The sequence below is a fragment of the Hypanus sabinus genome, chromosome 7 (assembly GCF_030144855.1).
Source record: "Hypanus sabinus isolate sHypSab1 chromosome 7, sHypSab1.hap1, whole genome shotgun sequence".
NCBI lineage: Eukaryota > Metazoa > Chordata > Chondrichthyes > Myliobatiformes > Dasyatidae > Hypanus > Hypanus sabinus.
The window spans coordinates 23,453,060-23,470,853 of record NC_082712.1 but is presented as its reverse complement, the minus strand read 5'-3'; the positions used below and the strand labels follow the sequence as shown (position 1 = coordinate 23,470,853).

Below are 17,794 nucleotides of genomic sequence, written 5' to 3'. Positions count from 1 at the left end.
GGTAACTGTGGAATTTGAATTTTGTTAGTAATCTGAATTCAAGAAAGAACTATTCTCTGGGCAAATAAATCATTTATTTTTGGGGTTTTTTTGTGTTTTATTCAGAGATACAGCATGGTAACAAGGGTCTCTGGCACAATAAGCCTTTGCTGCCCAATTACAACAATGAGACTAATTAACCAATTAACCTGTTTGTCTTTGGAATGTGGGAGGAACACACAGGGGAAACCCACATGGTCATGGGGAGAATGTAGAAACTCCTTGCAATCAACAACTAAATTAACCTTTCACATGGCACCTTGTTAAATGTGTTTTGAAACTCCAAATACACTTCATCTACATATCCCCCACTTCGACCCTGATTGTTACTTCTTCAAATTACTCCAAAAAATGTGTCAAACATGATTTATCTTCCATACTGGTTTGCATTGATTACATTAAGTGCTTTTCTCTATTTCTTCCTTGATTGCAGAGTTCAGCATCTTTTCAATGATAGATCATAAGTTTATAACTTAATAGTTTCTTGCTCTTTGTCACTCTCTATCATCTACCTTGAAGAAGGGAGTCTTATCTGCAATTTACAATCCATCAGTACCCTCTCAGAACTCAGTGAGTTTTGAAAAATCTTGGACCAATGGCTCTGCTATCTCAACAGGGCTTGTCTCATTAAAACCCTTTGATACAGATATCAAGTCTTGAGGACTTGTCTATCTTTGGTGTCATCAGCTCTTCCAGCACTGATGCTTATGACAGGCAAATCTGGATAAGCATCATTATAAGTTGTGAGTTCCATGGTTTTTGAAGCCAGGCCATTTCTTATCTTTGCAACCTTTGCTGTGATCTCCATCAACAACATCAGTGTAAAGCTCTGGCTTAACTCAAATGCATGAATCCTTGTCTCCTGGGGCTCACTCACCAGAAGATCCTAACTCACCCTCACTACACTCTTCCTTTCATTTATCTGCAGAAGCTCTTGTTGTTGGTTTTGATATCCACTTACCAGTTTCCTCTCATAATCAAGATCAATTGCTTGACTCTGATTTGGCCAAACGAGTGGATGGCCAAGCAAGGTTTCAACACAAAGCGCTGACCATTCCTTTCTTCCCAAAGAAGCTGCTCAACCCATGGAGTTCCTGTAGCAGACTATTTGTTGTTAGCACAAGTGACTTATTGGAACTATACTATCATAGCATTGTAAAAAAAAATCAAAATCCCTATTCACTCCACCCATCTTCAAGTCTGATATTACAAATCAGCAGACTGGGAAAAGATAGCTTACTTCCTTCCTTAGATGATGTTAATGAAGGACAATACTGTGCGTGAGTCTGTGTGTATGTGTGTGTACTTGTGAATACGTGAGTGCACATGTATGTATGTGAGTCAGCATTTGGTGTTCGGATATTTGTTCTTTGGATACTTTAATAGACGTAATTATGGGTGTTGATTGATAAGTTAGTGGCCTAAGGTAAAAGGAGTCTATTTTAGAAAATCTAGCACATTTATTTTTCAACATAGTCCCTTCCTACATTTACACATTTAGTCCAGCAGTCATGGAGCATATGGATCTTGGACCTCCAGAAAGAGTCCACAGCTGTGGCCTAAGGTAGAAGGAGATGAGTTATACAGCTGTTGTTACGTGCAAATACAGGTCAACTCTTTGAGTGATTATGCAGAAAGTTTGAAGTTAATAACTCATCTCCTTCTACCTTAGGCCATGAACTTATCAATCACCCTGATGCATTATTACCTAATGAGTTATTAATGTTTTCTAAAATTTTTCTAAAATTGACTCCTTCTACCTTAGGCCACAAACTTATCAATCACTGCTCGTATGTGTGGGTTTGTGTGTGTGCACCTGTTTCTTGGTCTGCCTGTCAATGCAGCTTTGTAGATTAGTTATAAACTCTTTCCTGGTGAAGATTCTTTGCCATGCCTTACTGTGGTGTTGCCTAAAAAAATGAGCCCTTGAAAAATATGTCTGGCACATTTGTCCAAACATTGTTGTCACCTCTCTGGAGATAACACTAAAGATGTGCTTCCATGGCCCTCAGATTGGTTAATTCATGCTGACACAACTGTATTTCTATGTTATATTGTTGTACATACTGTTTATTATAAATTACTATAAATTGCATGTCGCACATTTAGATGGACACATAACGTAAAGAATTTTACTCCTCATGAATGTAAGTAATAAAGTCAAGTCAATTCAATTCAATTCACTATGTTTGGTCCAGTGATACTCCCCTATTGTTGGGAAGATAAAGTCTTCAGCTTTTTCTGCCACTCAATAAGAACATGGATGATTCTATATCTCAAATACTTCTCCTTCAAAACCACCTATTCCTTCCTTCCTTTGGTGTGCATAAACCTAAGGTTTCAAGGTCATGGGCCAAATGCAGGCAAAGGGAATTAGCTTAGGCAGGCATTTATATTAGTTTAATGTTGTTACATTTACAATGAAAAGCTTTTGAGCCATGATCTGTTCCGACTGATCATATTGTACATAATTACATCCAGGGAATAAAAAGGAAATCAAATGTAGAAGCATCAGAGTCAACATAGATGAGTTGGGCCAAAGGGCCTGTGCCCATGTTTATTTATTTATTTATTGATTGATTTATTGAGGTACAGGGACAGGCCCATTCATCCGTTTGAGCCAGATCATACAGCGACCCCTGATTTAATCACGGGACAATTTACAATGACCAACTAACCTACTAACCGGTATGGCTTTGGACTGTTGGAGCACTTGGAGAAAATCCACACATTCAAACCATTTCTTACATATCGGACAAGATCTGATATTGTCTTATTCAATTGCCACATATCTAAAAGGAACTGAGTTGAGAGTGCATAAATTTGTGTTTTAAAGCCTCGCCAGGCCATTCAGTATTACGCAAGTCTTTTAATCTTAGGTTCATGTACTTGAAACTCGTATTAGTTGCCAATTTCTTTCCTCAGTTCTTAGATGCTACTGCCCCACAGCTCCAGTCACCATGATTCCAGCCTATCCTCCCGTCTTCTCTATACGTAGTGTGCACATTCTCTCCATGACCTCATGCATTTCCTCTGGGAACTTTACTTCCCTATGTCACAAAACTGGTCCGGCTGATTGGTTAGTTGGTTAATAAGTTGTAGTTAGTGGGGAGTTGATGGGAATGTAAGAGAAGGTAAAATGAGTGAATAAATAGTTAGTATGGACTAAAGGGGCAGGCAGGCCTGTTTCCATCCTGCACTGCTCCATGACTCTAAAGTCTTTATTTACAGCCAATAAGATGGGACTTTCCTGTAGCTTATTAAAGCTGGAATTGAACCTGAGACAAAGTAAAGAAAGGACCTGACTGGCAATCATATCAGAAAGCTAAAGAAGTGTAAGGAACTGTCACAATCCCCACTGTTAATTCCCTATTTTCTCCTAATCCTCTTTGGTTGTGCCATGGTTCTGACCATTAATTCCCCATTTGCTCCTAATTCTCTTTGATGATGTCACACCTGGTTTCCATCAAGACTTGCAGCATAAGAACCCTGGTGTTACAACCACTAGTTGCCAGATCGTTGGTTTTACCTGTGTGTTAATTAACGTTTCCTGGCCTCTTAGGACTGTGTGTTCAAAGTTTTGTTCCAGTATCAAGAATTACCAGTAAAACTCAGTCTCTTCGTGTCAAGATCAGTTTTCTAAAGTTTTACTTCAGCACCAAGGGTTGCCTGCGTGACTCCGTCTCTCCATGCTGAGAAGAGTTTTGTCTGCCGTTTCCCTTTCTATGCTCTGTGTCAAGATAAATTCTGCCTGTCTCCTGCCTTCCTGCTTTCCTGCCTGTTTGCCGTTCACATCTGCATCCTAACAAAATCTCCGTGCCTGTGTCCTGCACTTGGGTTCATTGCAACAGCAACAAGAACAAAAAGATTGAGAGTGTCAGGTTTGATCCATTAACATTCAGTATCTACACAGATCAGAGTAGAATTCCAGCTTTCAAAAGTTTAAACCTTGTATCCTGGTAAAGAGGCACCAACTCTGAGGAGCAGAAAAGGTTACAGAATGTGATAGATACAGCCCAGCCCATCAACAGGCAAAGCCCTCCCCACCATTGAGTACATTTACTAAGAAACGGCAACCATCATCAAAGATCCCACCATTCAGGGCATGCTCTCTTCTCACTTGTACAATCAGGTAGGAGGTACAGAGTCCTGCACCTCCTCAGGAACAGTAATAACTACAACCATCAGGCTCTTGAACTGACATTAATAATTTCATTCACTACTACTCTCAACTGAGTCTATAATCTACATATTACTTTTAAGGGTTCTTTACAACTCATATTCTCAGTATTATTTTTATTTGCAGTTTGTCTATTTTTGCACATTGCTGTTTGTCAGTCTTTGCTTACGTGCAGTTTTGATCAAATTCTATTGATTTTTTTTTCCCTGTAAATGCATGCAAGAAAATATACTTTAAGGTATTATATGGTTACATATACATACTTTTGATTATAAATTCACTTTGAACATTGAACTGTGAAGTTACCCATTGCTGAAATTGTTTCATTTTCAATTCCCATACGAAATTTTATCCCCTTATCTGCTTGGATTGGCACCAAGCTCTTGCTGCTGTTTCCTGGTGAAGTTGAAAACTAAGGATTTCAAACAAACTTTCACATTGATAGATGATAGTTTTTTTAATAATTACACAGATTTAAAGATCTCATTGCTCAAGAAATGCCTCAGAGATTCTCCCAGACTCTCACTGAAGCTATAAAGTTAGATCAGTAGAAATCCTCCAGGGAACCAGCACAGAGCCAATTGGTGAAGTCTCTGATCTTTCTGGCTTACTCTTTTAAGTTGTAGTACCGCTGTCTCTTAGAAGAGTGAAAAAAACATAGTGCTGACCATATTGATTCCTTGTGCTAAGTGTCCTCACTGTTCAAACACAAGGAAATCTGCAGATGCTGGGAATTCAAACAATAACGCATACAAAATGCTGGTGGAACACAGCAGGCCAGGCAGCATCTATAGAGAGAAGCACTGTCGACGTTTCAGGTCTCGACCCAAAACGTCAACAGTGCTTTTCCCTATAGATGCTGCCTGGCCTGCTGTGTTCCACCAGCAATTTGTGTGTGTTGTTGTCCTCACTGTGGACTGGTTTAATCATTATGGCAAGAGTTTGCCTTGATGTAAGGCATCCAATATGGCAAAATATCTCAAGATACTTTACTGGAACATATATAATAAAGAACTTCGATAATGAACCAGAAAAGAAATATGGTAGAGAGTGAGAACATTTTAAACAGGAAGATTTAGAGCATAAGATTGCTGAGATTGGGAAGCATCACAAGATGCTGGAAATCTTGATCAAAGCACAGAGAACGCTGGAGGAGCTCAGCTGGTCAGACATTCATAGAGGGAAATGAACTGAAAAGTTTTGGGCCAAGACACTTCATTTGTTTGGAAACGAAGCAGCTCACACACACACACACACACACACACAAACTGAGGCAAGCAAAGTGAGGTTTACAAATGCTGAGGTTGAGAGTCACAGAAGAGTTGGGTGAAATGGTGATTGGTGGAAGTTAAGTCATGGAGATCAGTGTTTTAAATAATTCCGAGTAGAAGCCAGATATGAAGTAAATTAAATAGTCTAGTCTAGAGTAACAAGCAAGGGTTTTGCTGTGGATTTTGGCAGACTTGAATCAGGTTTGGATTGGCCATTGCTGAGTCAGATTTGATCAGGTATAAAATATACCTGACCTGATTATACCGGAGCAGGGCAGTTCTAGCAGAATGGATAGACTCCACCCTGCATTGTCTTGTCAAGCTCAAGCAGATTACTTTAAGTCCATGAATATCATTTTGCCTACACAAGTATTCAAAAGCGTTCAATTATTTTTTAAAAAGTACATGCTATCAAAAAAAAAAATCAGGTACTAAAACACACAGTTCAAATAGTTAACTTTGTGCAACCAAACTGAATTAGGTCATATCGAAAAAGAAATTAACTTGTACTGATCATTCCCTCCACGGCCTTTCCTTTCTATTGATTCAATGAACCCAATGGAACTCTAATGTAACGTATGGGTTGGCACAGTATTATAGTGTTTAGTGTAATGCTTTATAGTGCCAGCTGTAAGATTGGGGTTCAGTTCCCACCACTGTCCATTCGGAATTTTTACATTCTCCCATGACTGTGTTGGTTTCCTACTGATGCTCCGGTTTCCTCGCACATTCTAAAAGTCATTTGTATTAAGGTTAATAAGGTTGATAATAATATTATTAAAGTTAATAATCCAAGATGGCAGTGCGCTGTATCTTGCAGCGGTCACTCCGGAGCTGATTATCTGTTATTTGTGAAGCGGGGTGCCGTGCGCAATCATAATCGGTTGAAAATGGACGTGGGAGCACAGAGGAACATCTGGAAATCTCCAGGAAGACCTTCTTCATTGCTGCTGCTGCTGTGAGGTCCGGGTCTCTGCTGGGAAGAACAGGCCCCCAGTCCTCGGGGTCGTGTTGCCGATGGCCATTGGCGGGGGTGTCCTAATACGCTCGGCAGAGGATGGTGCTCGGAGAAGCTGTGCCGGAGAGGATAGTCATTGGCTCGGAGGTTTGACGGACTCGGAGTCCACTACAGTCAGGTCGCTTTCGGTGTGTGCTGCGTCTGCAAGGCTGGTTTCAACGGAGCTTTCATTTTTTGCTGCGTCTGCGAGGCAGAGTCAGGCAGCGCCGTGGAAGTCCATAGCGGGGGTATTCCCTTCTGCCGTCTGAGTGGGATGACAAGTCTATCGGGACCCTGAGGACTTGTGGAAACTGTGTGGTGGTTTCTTTCGAACTTATAGTCTTTTAACATCTTTGGACTATTTTTACTGTGACCCTGGTCTGTCTTTTATCAATTATGCTATTGTTTGCACTGTTGTAATGATATGTTGTAACTATGTGGTTTTGTGCAGGTCTTGTAGCTTTAGTTTTTGGTCTTGTTTTGTCTGGTGGGATTGGAGCTCCTTTCCAGGGAACACAATATTAATACGCAGCAGCCTCTCCGGACTCTGGATTGGGGATTGCCAAACGTTATGTGGATTTTCTGATGTAGTCTGTTTTGTCATGTGCTTTTGTGATGTCATTCTGGAGGAACGTTGTCTCATTTTTTAACTGCATTGCATTTGTGGTTTCTAAATGACAATAATCTGAATCTGAAGTTGTAGGTATGCTACATTAATCAAGTCGTCAAATCACTTTTATTGTCATTTCGACCATAACTACTATGTACTGTACATAGTAAAAATGAGACAATGTTTTTCAGGACCATGGTGTTACATGCCACAGTACAAAAACTAGACTGAACTAAATTAAAAAAAACACAGAGAAAAAAAACAACTACACTAAACTACAGACCTACCCAGGACTGCATAAAGTGCACAAAACAGTGCAGGCATTACAATAAATAATAAACAGGACAATAGGGCAGTAAGGTATCAGTCCAGGCTCTGGGTATTGAGGAGTCTGATAGCTTGGGGGAAGAAACTGTTACATAGTCTGGTCATGAGAGCCCAAATGCTTCAGTGCCTTTTCAATGTCAAAAGCATGATGACACTGATCATCTGTTGCTAGTTTGCATTCTAGACACAAACATCACATTTCACTGTACGTTTCAATGTTTTGATGTGCATGTGATAAATAAAGTAGATCATTGAAACAGGTTCATTGGGAAGACTTCCTGGTTGAAGTCCTATAAGTCCCTAAGAGATTGTGGTGCTCCCTTGGAATCCATAAAATATCCAGTGGAATATCACTAGTGTCACGAAATGAGCGCTTACTTGGAACAAAGGATGGACTGATCAGTCACCAGGACTCCCAAGCATCTGCCTGGCTGAATAGATATTTAAAGGAAGATCAAGGAACAAAGTATTTTCATCAGTAGTGCTCAAGTTCAAGTTCATTGTCATTCAACCATATACACGTATGCCACCAAACAAAACAATGTTCTTCTGGGCTAAGGTGCACAATACAGTACATATAACTCACACAACACATAAAGTAGTAATACCACAAATTAATTAACAAATAATAAAATATATTGCAAAAGATTGACATTTAGCGTAAGATGCATTTATGACACAAATTAAAAAGTAAACAGTGTAACACTACTGGCATTTCATATCTGATGAGACCTATTTGGTGGCAGGGAGCTCAGTAGACTTACGGACCGGGGGAAGAAGCTGTCCCCATCCTGACAGTTCTTATCCTCATGCTATAGTACCTCCTGCCTGACGGTGGTGATGGTTGGAGGGTTGGGCGGGGGCAGAGGAGGTGTCAAAGTGATGATGGGATAGACATGAGGGATTCTTGACAAGGTGACAATGCCTACTGTCAATGTTAGCATGGAAGCAAACTGTAACATTTTGGATGATATCATTGAGGCACAGCATGTAGATGAGAAATAGACTGTGTGCTATGATGAATATATAAATATATATTCTATTCTTGTCATTACATGCAACATTTTTCACATGAATTGTACTTACATTACTCATGTGAAAGGAACATTCAGTGCAGATGCTCTCTTCTGATACTACAATGATGAGAATTAAGGGAAATGTGGAATGAATTATTTGCCATCCGTTTACTGGGTACGGCTCATATTTTAAGCTCTCGCTTTTTTTTTAACAATGATTTCCAGGAGACATCTTTTATTTGGCAGCAACCCTTTACCGTGGGTGGTGTGGTACAACAGTCATCAGCACAATGCTTTACAGCATCAGCAACCTGGGTTCCATTCTCGCTGCTGTCTGTAAGAAATTTGTATGTTCTCTCTGTGACAGTGGGGGTTTGCTCCAGCTTCCTTCCACAGTCCAAAGATGTACTGGTTGGTAGGACATTGTAAACTGTCTCGTGATTAGACCAGGGTTAAATTGGGGGTTGCTGCCCAGTGTAGCTCAAAGGGACTGAAGGGTCTACATGCACTGCTTCTCAATAAATACATAAATAAACCTTTCTATTTTTGAATATAAGTCCTCTGTAACTAATTCCTCACTGATTCTTTCCTAGAGTCAATCCCAGACATTTCATTGTAACCTTGGTACTGGAATGTAACATATTCCTACAGGAAAAAATGGTATCCTTTTTGAATGGCAAATTAAACAATGTATGTTGTATTTTTGCTTTTTAGATCATTTCAATTTATAGATACAAATGGGTTATTACTTTTCTCCTAACAACGCACACAAAATGCTGGTGGAACACAGCAGGCCAGGCAGCATCTATAGGGAGGAACGCCGTCGACGTTTCGGGCCGAGACCCTTCGTCAGGACTAACCGAATGGAAAGATAGTAAGAGATTTGAAAGTGGTGGGGGGAGGGGGAAATGCGAAATGATCGGAGAAGACCGGAGGGGGTGGGATGAAGCTAAGAGCTGGAAAGGTGATTGGCGAAAGTGATACAGAGCTGGAGAAGGGAAAGGATCATGGGACAGGAGGCCTCAGGAGAAAGAAAGGGGGGGAGAGCACCAGAGGGAGATGGAGAACAGGCAAACAACTAAATATGTCAGGGATGGGGTAAGAAGGGGAGGAGGGGCATTAACGGAAGTTAGAGAAGTCAATGTTCATGCCATCAGGTTGGAGGCTACCCAGCCGGTATATAAGGTGTTGTTCCTCCAACCTGAGTTTGGATTCATTTTGACAGTAGAGGAGGCCATGGGTAGCCTCCAACCTGATGGCATGAACATTGACTTCTGTAACTTCCGTTTGAATTTCCAGCATTTGCAGATTTCCTCGTGATTACATTTCTCCTTATTTTTTCTTCCCAATATGGGAATCAGTGGAAAAGTAAGCATTTTATACATCAATAATTGAGCTTGAAGGAACAGTGGTGAGGTCCATGCTGAACCAAAGTACATTTATAATGTTGTTGGGTGGGAGTTCCATGGCTTAAACCCAGTGGCGATGTAAGAATGGTGGCAAATCTCAATGGCAAGATGGTGCGCACCTTGGATGAAATCTTATGGGCAATGGAGGTTCCATACCCCACTTGCTCTGCCTTTCATACTGATAGAGGTTTCGGATTTGGAGTAACTGCAGTGTATATTGTAGTGATTCTATGCAGCAGTGTGGGAAAGAAAGAGCTTTCAGCCTGGTAGACTGGATGCCAATCAAATGGGCTGCCTTGTCTTGGAGGGTGTTGAGGTCATGAAAATCTTGGAGGATGTCTTGTAACTGCACTCAGCTAGGCAATCAGAAAGTGCTCCATCACTTACTGTAGCTGACTTAAGCCTTACAGGTGCTGCAGAGTCCTTGCAGTATTTGGAGATGAATCGCTCACTGCAGGACACTCAGCATTTGTGAGTCTCTTGTGATTGAACAGACACATTTCTGATTAATGATGACTCCAAGGATGTAAAATTGCCAACAAATATCAAGGGCTGATCTTCTTTTATCATGGATGATTAGCTCCTTCATAAGCGCAGCTTGCCATTTTGCTTTCTGTGATGGTGTCAAGGTCTTCCTGCTTGTTGCTGTATGGACTAGTTCATTTGTTAAGAAGTTGTGAATAGTTCTGAACCAATGAGCATTCCTATGCAGCTGGGAGGGAGGTAGGGGGCTCGTTTTGCTGCTGTTATTTTTTGCCTGTTGTGCTCTGTCCTCATGAATGTTCTCAGCCTGAAACATCAACTGTTTATTCCCATTCACAATTCCTCCATCTCCTCTGCATCTGCTCTCAGGATGAGGCTTTTCATTCCAGGACGAAGATGTCTTCCTTTTTTAAACAATGGGGCTTCCCTTCGTCCACCATCAACTTTTCTCTCAAACGCATCTTTCCCATTTCCCACACATCTGCCCTCACCCCATCCACCCGCCACCCCACTCGGGATAGGGTTCCCCGTGTCCTTACCTACCCCTGCCTAACCCGCTGAGTTCCTTCAGCACATTGTGGGTATTGCTCTAGATTTCCAACATTGGCAGCTCCTCTTGTGTCTATGTGTTCTGTGTTGTTCTGCTGAGCATCATGGGCATGCTATGTTGGCATCGGAATATGTGGTGACTCTTGCAGGCTACCCCCAGCACAGCCTCGGGTGTGTTAGTTGTTAATGTAAATCACACGTTTCACTGAATGCTTCAATGTATACATGATCAATAAACTTGAATCTTGACTCTGACCCTATAAAGAATGAAAGGTCATTGATAAAGCAATTGGAGGTGGTTTGGCTGATGAATCCAATCAGCAAAAGTCCTCCCAAACAACATATAAACTCAGTGTGTAAAGTATCTGTGGAGGCAGGAGAGATGTGTCAAAGCAGATTGTGCATCCCAGTTAGGAGGGAAGATCAAAGAATTCTGTATATCAAATTGCTGGTGAACTGGAAGATAATAGATAGAACCAGATGATGTGGTGGGGGTGGGGGGAGGAATGATGAACAGATGGAGTCAGGTGGGCAGGGAGAAAAAATGGGGAAAAAAATTGAAGAAAAGGAGAAAAAGTCTGGGTAGACTAGGGAATCGGAAAGGAAGGTAGGGGATTAAATTAAATTGGAAAATTTGGTGTTCATACCATTGGATCCTCCTGCGATTGGGATGATTAGTCACCAACAATCATAATTCAGGTGGTTACATCACTGTGTGGTTAGGAGGGACCACCACACAGGATCAGAAAAAGCAGAATGTTGTAAACTCAGCCAGCTCCATCATGGGCACTAACATCCCCTACATCAAGGACATCTTCAAAGGGCGACACTTCAAAAAGGTGCATCCATCATTAAGGACATCCATCACCCAGCACATTCCCTTTTCTTATTGCTACCATCAAGAGAAGCTTGAATACACACACTTAATGTTTCAGAAATAGCTTCTTTCTCTCCACCTTCAGATATCTGAATGGACAGTGAATACCTCACAATTTTTTTCTATATTTGTGCATATCTTATTTAATTATATTATAAAATTAAATATATAAAATTGCAATGTATAGTTTTTATTATTATGTATTATAATATACTAATGCAGTAAAACAGATTTCATATCATATGTCAATGATATTAAACCTGATTATGAATAATCTTCCTTTCTATGAGATGTGGCTTCAGCTATTGGAGAGTTATCCTTCCTTCCTATTGACCTCAATTTTTGCAGGTTCTTGATGTCACAGTTAGTCAGCTGATAACCTGATGTGAAGGAGGAACATTCTCACCTCTCCTCTGGAATGCAGCCCTTTTGGTCCCGGTTCAGACCAATGCTGAGATGAAATTTGGAGTGAGCAGTCATGAAAAACCCAAAATTATATTGTTAAGGGGGCTATTGGGAAGTAGAAGATAATATTATCACTTTCTTAAAGATTAAAGAAGATTACTTTATTTGTCACATTGAAATATCAAAATATGCAGTGAAATACATCATTTGCGTCAAATCAAATTAGTGAAGATTATGCTGTCAGCCTACAAGTTTTGCCAGGCTTTCAGTGCCAATGTAGCACGCATATTATTTCCTAACCCTAACCATATATCTTCAGAATAAGGGATGAAACTGGAGCACCCAGAAGGAATCCACAGGGAGAATGTACAAACTCCTGACAGACAGTGGCAGGAATGGAAACCCGAACTAACAGATGCAGTACAGCAATGTTCTGCACTAACTGTAATGCTACCAAGCTGCTCTTTCTTCAATTTGCTCAAAGTAAACTGATTAAACAGTTAACTGTCACACACACAAAATGCTGGTGGAACGCAGCAGGCCAGGCAGCATCTATAGGGAGAAGTACAGTCGATGTTTTGGGACAACACCATTCGTCAGGACCAACTGAAAGAAAAGATAGTAAGAAATTTCAAACTGGAGGAGGGAAGGGAGAAATCCAAAATGATAGGAGAAGACCGGAGGGGGTGGGATGAAGCTAAGAGCTGGAAAGGTGATTGGCAAAAGGAGAAGAGCTGGAGAAGGGAAAGGAACATGGGATGGGAGGCCTAGGGAGAAAGAAAGGGGGAGGGGAGCACCAGAGGGAGATGGAGAACAGGCAGAGTGATAGGCAGAAAGAGAAAAAAAAAGGAGGGGAATAAAAACTAAATATATCAGGGATGGGGTAAGAAGGGGAGGAGGGGCATTAACGGAAGTTAGAGAAATCAATGTTCATGCCATCAGGTTGGAGGCTACCCAGACGGAATATAAGGTGTTGTTCCTCCAACCTGAGTGTGGAGGAGGCCATGGATAGACGTATCAGAATGGGAATGGAACGTGGAATTAAAATGTCTGGCCACTGGAAGATCCTGCTTTTTCTGGTAGACCGAGCGTAAGTGTTCAGCGAAACGGTCTCCCAGTCTGTGTCGGGTCTCACCAATATATAAAAGGCCACACTGGGAGCACCAGACACAGTATACCACACCAACCGACTCACAGGTGAAGTGTCGCCTCACCTGGAAGGACTGTCTGGGGCCCTGAATGGTGGTGAGGGAGGAAGTGTAAGAGCAGGTGTAGCACTTTTTCCACTTACAAGGATAAGTGTCAGGAGGGAGATCGGTGGGAAGGGATGGGGTGGGGGAACGAATGGACAAGGGAGTTGCGTAGGGAACGATCCCTGTGGAAAGCAGAAAGAGAGGGGGAGGGAAAGATGTGCTTGGTAGTGGGATCCCATTGGAGGTGGCAGAAGTTACGGAGAATTATATGTTGGACCTGGAGGCTGGTGCAGTGGTAGGTGAGGACAAGGAGAATCTTATCCCGAGTGGGGTGGTGGGCGGATGAGGTGAGAGCAGATGTATGTGAAATGGGAGAGATGCGTTTGAGAGCAAAGTTGATGGTGGACGAAGGGAAGCCCCATTGTTGAAAAAAGGAAGACATCTTTGTCCCGGAATGAAAAGCCTCATCCTGAGAGCAGGTGCAGCGGAGATGGAGGAATTGCGAGAAGGGAATAGCATTTTTGCAAGACACAGGTTGGGAAGAGGAATAGTCCAGGTAGCTGTGAGAGTCAGTAAGCTTATATTAGATATCAGTAGTTAAGCCGTCTCCCGAGATGGAGACTGAAAGATCAAGAAAGGGGAGGGAGGTATCAGAAATGGACCAGGTAAATTTGAGGGCAGGGTTTGCCAATCACCTTTCCAGTTCTTAGCTTCACCCCATCCCTTCCTGTCTTCTCCTATCATTTCGGATTTCCCCCTCCCCCTCCTACTTTCAAATCTCTTACTATCCTTTCTTTCAGTTAGTCCTGACGAAGGGTCTCGGCCCGAAACATCGACTGTGCTTCTTCCTATAGATGCTGCCTGGCCTGCTGTATTCCACCAGCATTTTGTGTGTGTTGCTTGCCTTTCCAGCATCTGCAGATTTCCTCGTGTTTGCGTTTTCAAACAGTTAACTGTTGTTTTATCTGAACAGAATATTTCTGGGAAATCATCCACATATTCAGATAGATGTCAGTTTCATAATTGGCAAGAGATATGAATAACTTCACAGTGCAAACCTTTAATGTTACAACAGGGTGTGTCTGATCCCATCCCAATTACTGGTGCTGTCGGCCATTTCTTGATGGAGCAAATCGAGCTGACAAGTTTCAGGCTTTTGTGATACTGTGGATCTTGAGAACTGGATCAGCTACTAACTGTTGGCGGTACATGATCAAAATCAGAATCAGGTTAACATCACTAAGAAATTTCCTGTCTTACAGCAGCAGTGCTTAAAAAATATATAAATTACAGTAGGAAATAGATAAATGAAATATTAAATTAAATGTATTGTGAAAAGAGAGCAAAAATCGTGAAGCAACATTCATGGATTGGTTCATTGTCCATTCAGAAATCCGATTGCAGAGGGGAAAAAGCTGATCCAAAAATGTTGAGAGTGTGTCTTCAGGCTCCTGTATCTGAGCTTCAAGTATGTGTATTTGGATAACAAAAATATTAATATACAGTATATGTTTCCAATGCAAGGCCAACTGATCATGAGCTGATTAGATATTCAGGACAAAAATTGTCTGTTCTTCCCAGACAGTGCAATTCCCCCAGCAGGAATTACAAATGACAAAGCAGTCAAAATATTAAGCGAAAAATAAGAAAAGGTTGTGGCCTAGAAATCACTTCAGAATATTTTTAAAGCATCGCATGGGTACAAGTCTGACCCCTGTACCCAAGTAGAAAGAGACTCATTCTCAGATTCCATGTGAATTTTCAGGAGAAACTGCCTGTTGCAATGTGGCATCTGTGGAAACACTCCACATTCTGATCAGCCACTGCTCCAAGGCAAGCCCCAGGAGGGTGGGAGATGGCAAAGTCACAGAGTTGTATGGTGAGGAAATGGGCGTTCCAGCTAGCAACATTCCTGCCAATCTTGTTTTCCCATTGAGGGCCATGACAATATACAGCATGTGAACAAGCCCTTTGACCCAACTGATCCAAGGATACTTCCTGAGCTAGACCCGTCTGCCAACATTTGGCCCATAGCCCCTCCAGACCTATCCTATTCGCACATTTGGTTAAATGTCTTTAAATCGCTCATCTCTTCCTCTGTTTATTCCATGTATGCACCACCCTCTTTTGAAAAACCTGCATCTTTGTTCTCTTTAAATCTTTCCTGACTCACCTTAAGCCTATGCCCTCTCTCATTTTAGGTACCACTACCCTTGAAAAATGATGGTGACCACTCAGTTTTTCTATGTTATTCATGCTTTTATAAACTCCCACAGCCTCCTTTTCTCCCAGGAAAATATTCCCAGCCTATCCAGTCATTCTTTGTAACTCTAGCCCTCCAGTCATAGCAACACCCCTTGGAAACTTGTCTGCACCCTCTAGCTTAATCATATCCTTCCTATAGTATAGTGACCAGAATTGCACACAATATTTCAGGTGCATTCTCGCCAAAATCTTATACAGTACTGTGCAAATGTCTTTGGGCACATATACTATATAACTGGGGTTCCTTAAGACTTTTGCACAGTACTGTAGTAATTTTGCAAATTGCACTGTACTGCTGCCGCACAAAAAAAAACACAGATTTCATGACATGTGTGAGTGATGATAAACCTGATTCTGATACGGGTCTCTATTGTGGATTGAGAGTGGGAAGGAGACACGGAGAGGGGAATCATGGTTGGGAAAAGGGAAAAGGAGAGGGAAGAACCAAAGGGACATTCAGTAATGAACAATAAACCAATTGTTTGAAATCAGATGGTCTTGCCTAGTGTCTCAAGGCTGGGTATGTCAACATCTGAGCTACCTCCTGCCTTTGATACTCCTCTGCCACCTGTCCCACGCCCTTCCTATGACATCCCACCCTCGCCATTCCTAACTTCCTTTGCTCCCATCAGATTTTATAACACACTTTCCTCTCCATATTGATAAAAGTCTCAGGCACAGTACTGTACAGCTACAGCATGTCATTCCAAATCTTGTGCCCTTATCCATGAAGATTGCGAGGGGCACAAGTTTGACTGGGCTTCAGTGAAAGTCATAGGACAAGCAAGGACATGGCTTGTAAGAAAGTTCTTAGAAGCATGGTTTTCCACTAACAAGTCTATAAGCACATTGTAGACTTCGATCCCATTTGTAAGCCAATGCGGGCAAAATTCCAGACAACACACAAAGTTTGCAAGCAACCAATCGGTGATGAGACCCCATCCCAATGTCAAAACTGAATTTCCATAATGATGACCAATCAACTAATTGATAAGTATATAAAGGCCAGGTATTCGGAGAACAAACCTTAAGCTTACAGAGCACTGATGATGTCTCCTTATATGGTGATGAAATGTTTGCCAAGCTCAGAGAACAATGCAACCCAATTATTTATTTTTTTACTGAAATACAATGTGGACTGACACCAACTTACTGCTCTATTGTCTTGTTTATTATTTATTGCAATGCCTGCACTGTTTTGTGCACTTCATGCAGTCCTGGGTAGGTCTGTAGTCTAGTGTAGTTTTTTTATTCTGTGTCGTTTTTATGTAATTAGTGTAGTTTTTGTATTGTTTCATGTAACACCATGGTCCTGAAGAACGTTGTCTCGTTTTTACTGTGTACTGTACCAGCAGTTATGGTCAAAATGACAATAAAAAGTGACTTGACTTGACCTGAATTTGGTCCCTATCATCCTTTTTACACCTGCAGGGTAAATGAAATAAGGACCCATTTTATACTTTTCCAATCCAAAATCTAGATTTATTTATCTAAATTCTATTTGCCCCGCCAAGACAATGATTCATGAAGACTTGGACCAATACTTGGCAAGTGAATCAACCTAAAGTCCACTTGGAACAAATGGACACTTTGTGTCATCGATTTTAATCATTGTACAGTTCTACAACGTTCAGCCACCATCGTCTCAGCTGAACACTACAGAACTTATTTTATTTCAGTTTATTGGAGATGGTAATTGATCTAACTTTCTTCATCTGCAGATCCATAGAGTTGTAAGACCATAGGATATAAGAGCAGAATTTGTCGATTTGTCCCATCGAATCTGCTCCGCTATTCCATCATGGCTGATTTATTATCCATCTTAACCCCATTCTCCTGCCGTCTCTACATAACCTTTGACACCCTGACAAACCCATCATCCTCCATTTTAAATATATCCATTGTATATTTTTTATAATTATAAATGTAAATATCTAGTTATTGTTGCTTAAAACTTACCAGAGTGATATATTACCTTTTTATTTTGAAACTAACTTAATGCATAACTAATGGCACTCAGAATCAGAATAAAAAGGTATAGAGGTCAACGTACATTTATTAACTCAAGGTTGATCAAATGGTCTCCTCACATTTAGATTATTTCCAGCATCAAGTCCTGGATAAATATGATATCATCTCTCTTTGTTTGTTTTGGCAACCTCACAATTAACAA

At 41.2% G+C, this 17,794-nt stretch overlaps 1 long non-coding RNA gene across 4 annotated transcripts in view; it reads right to left on the bottom strand.

Annotated features, from left to right (window-relative positions):
• Positions 1-17,794, bottom strand: part of LOC132396613 (uncharacterized) — a 101,467-nt gene that overhangs the window by 74,430 nt on the left and 9,243 nt on the right. Inside the window, exon 2 of one of the 4 annotated variants that reach the window (XR_009513045.1) lies at positions 14,415-14,552. The exons of the other annotated variants lie outside the window; for them this stretch is intronic. This is a non-coding gene — a long non-coding RNA (uncharacterized LOC132396613). The remainder of the gene's footprint in view (positions 1-14,414; positions 14,553-17,794) is intronic. 4 annotated transcript variants of the gene reach the window in all.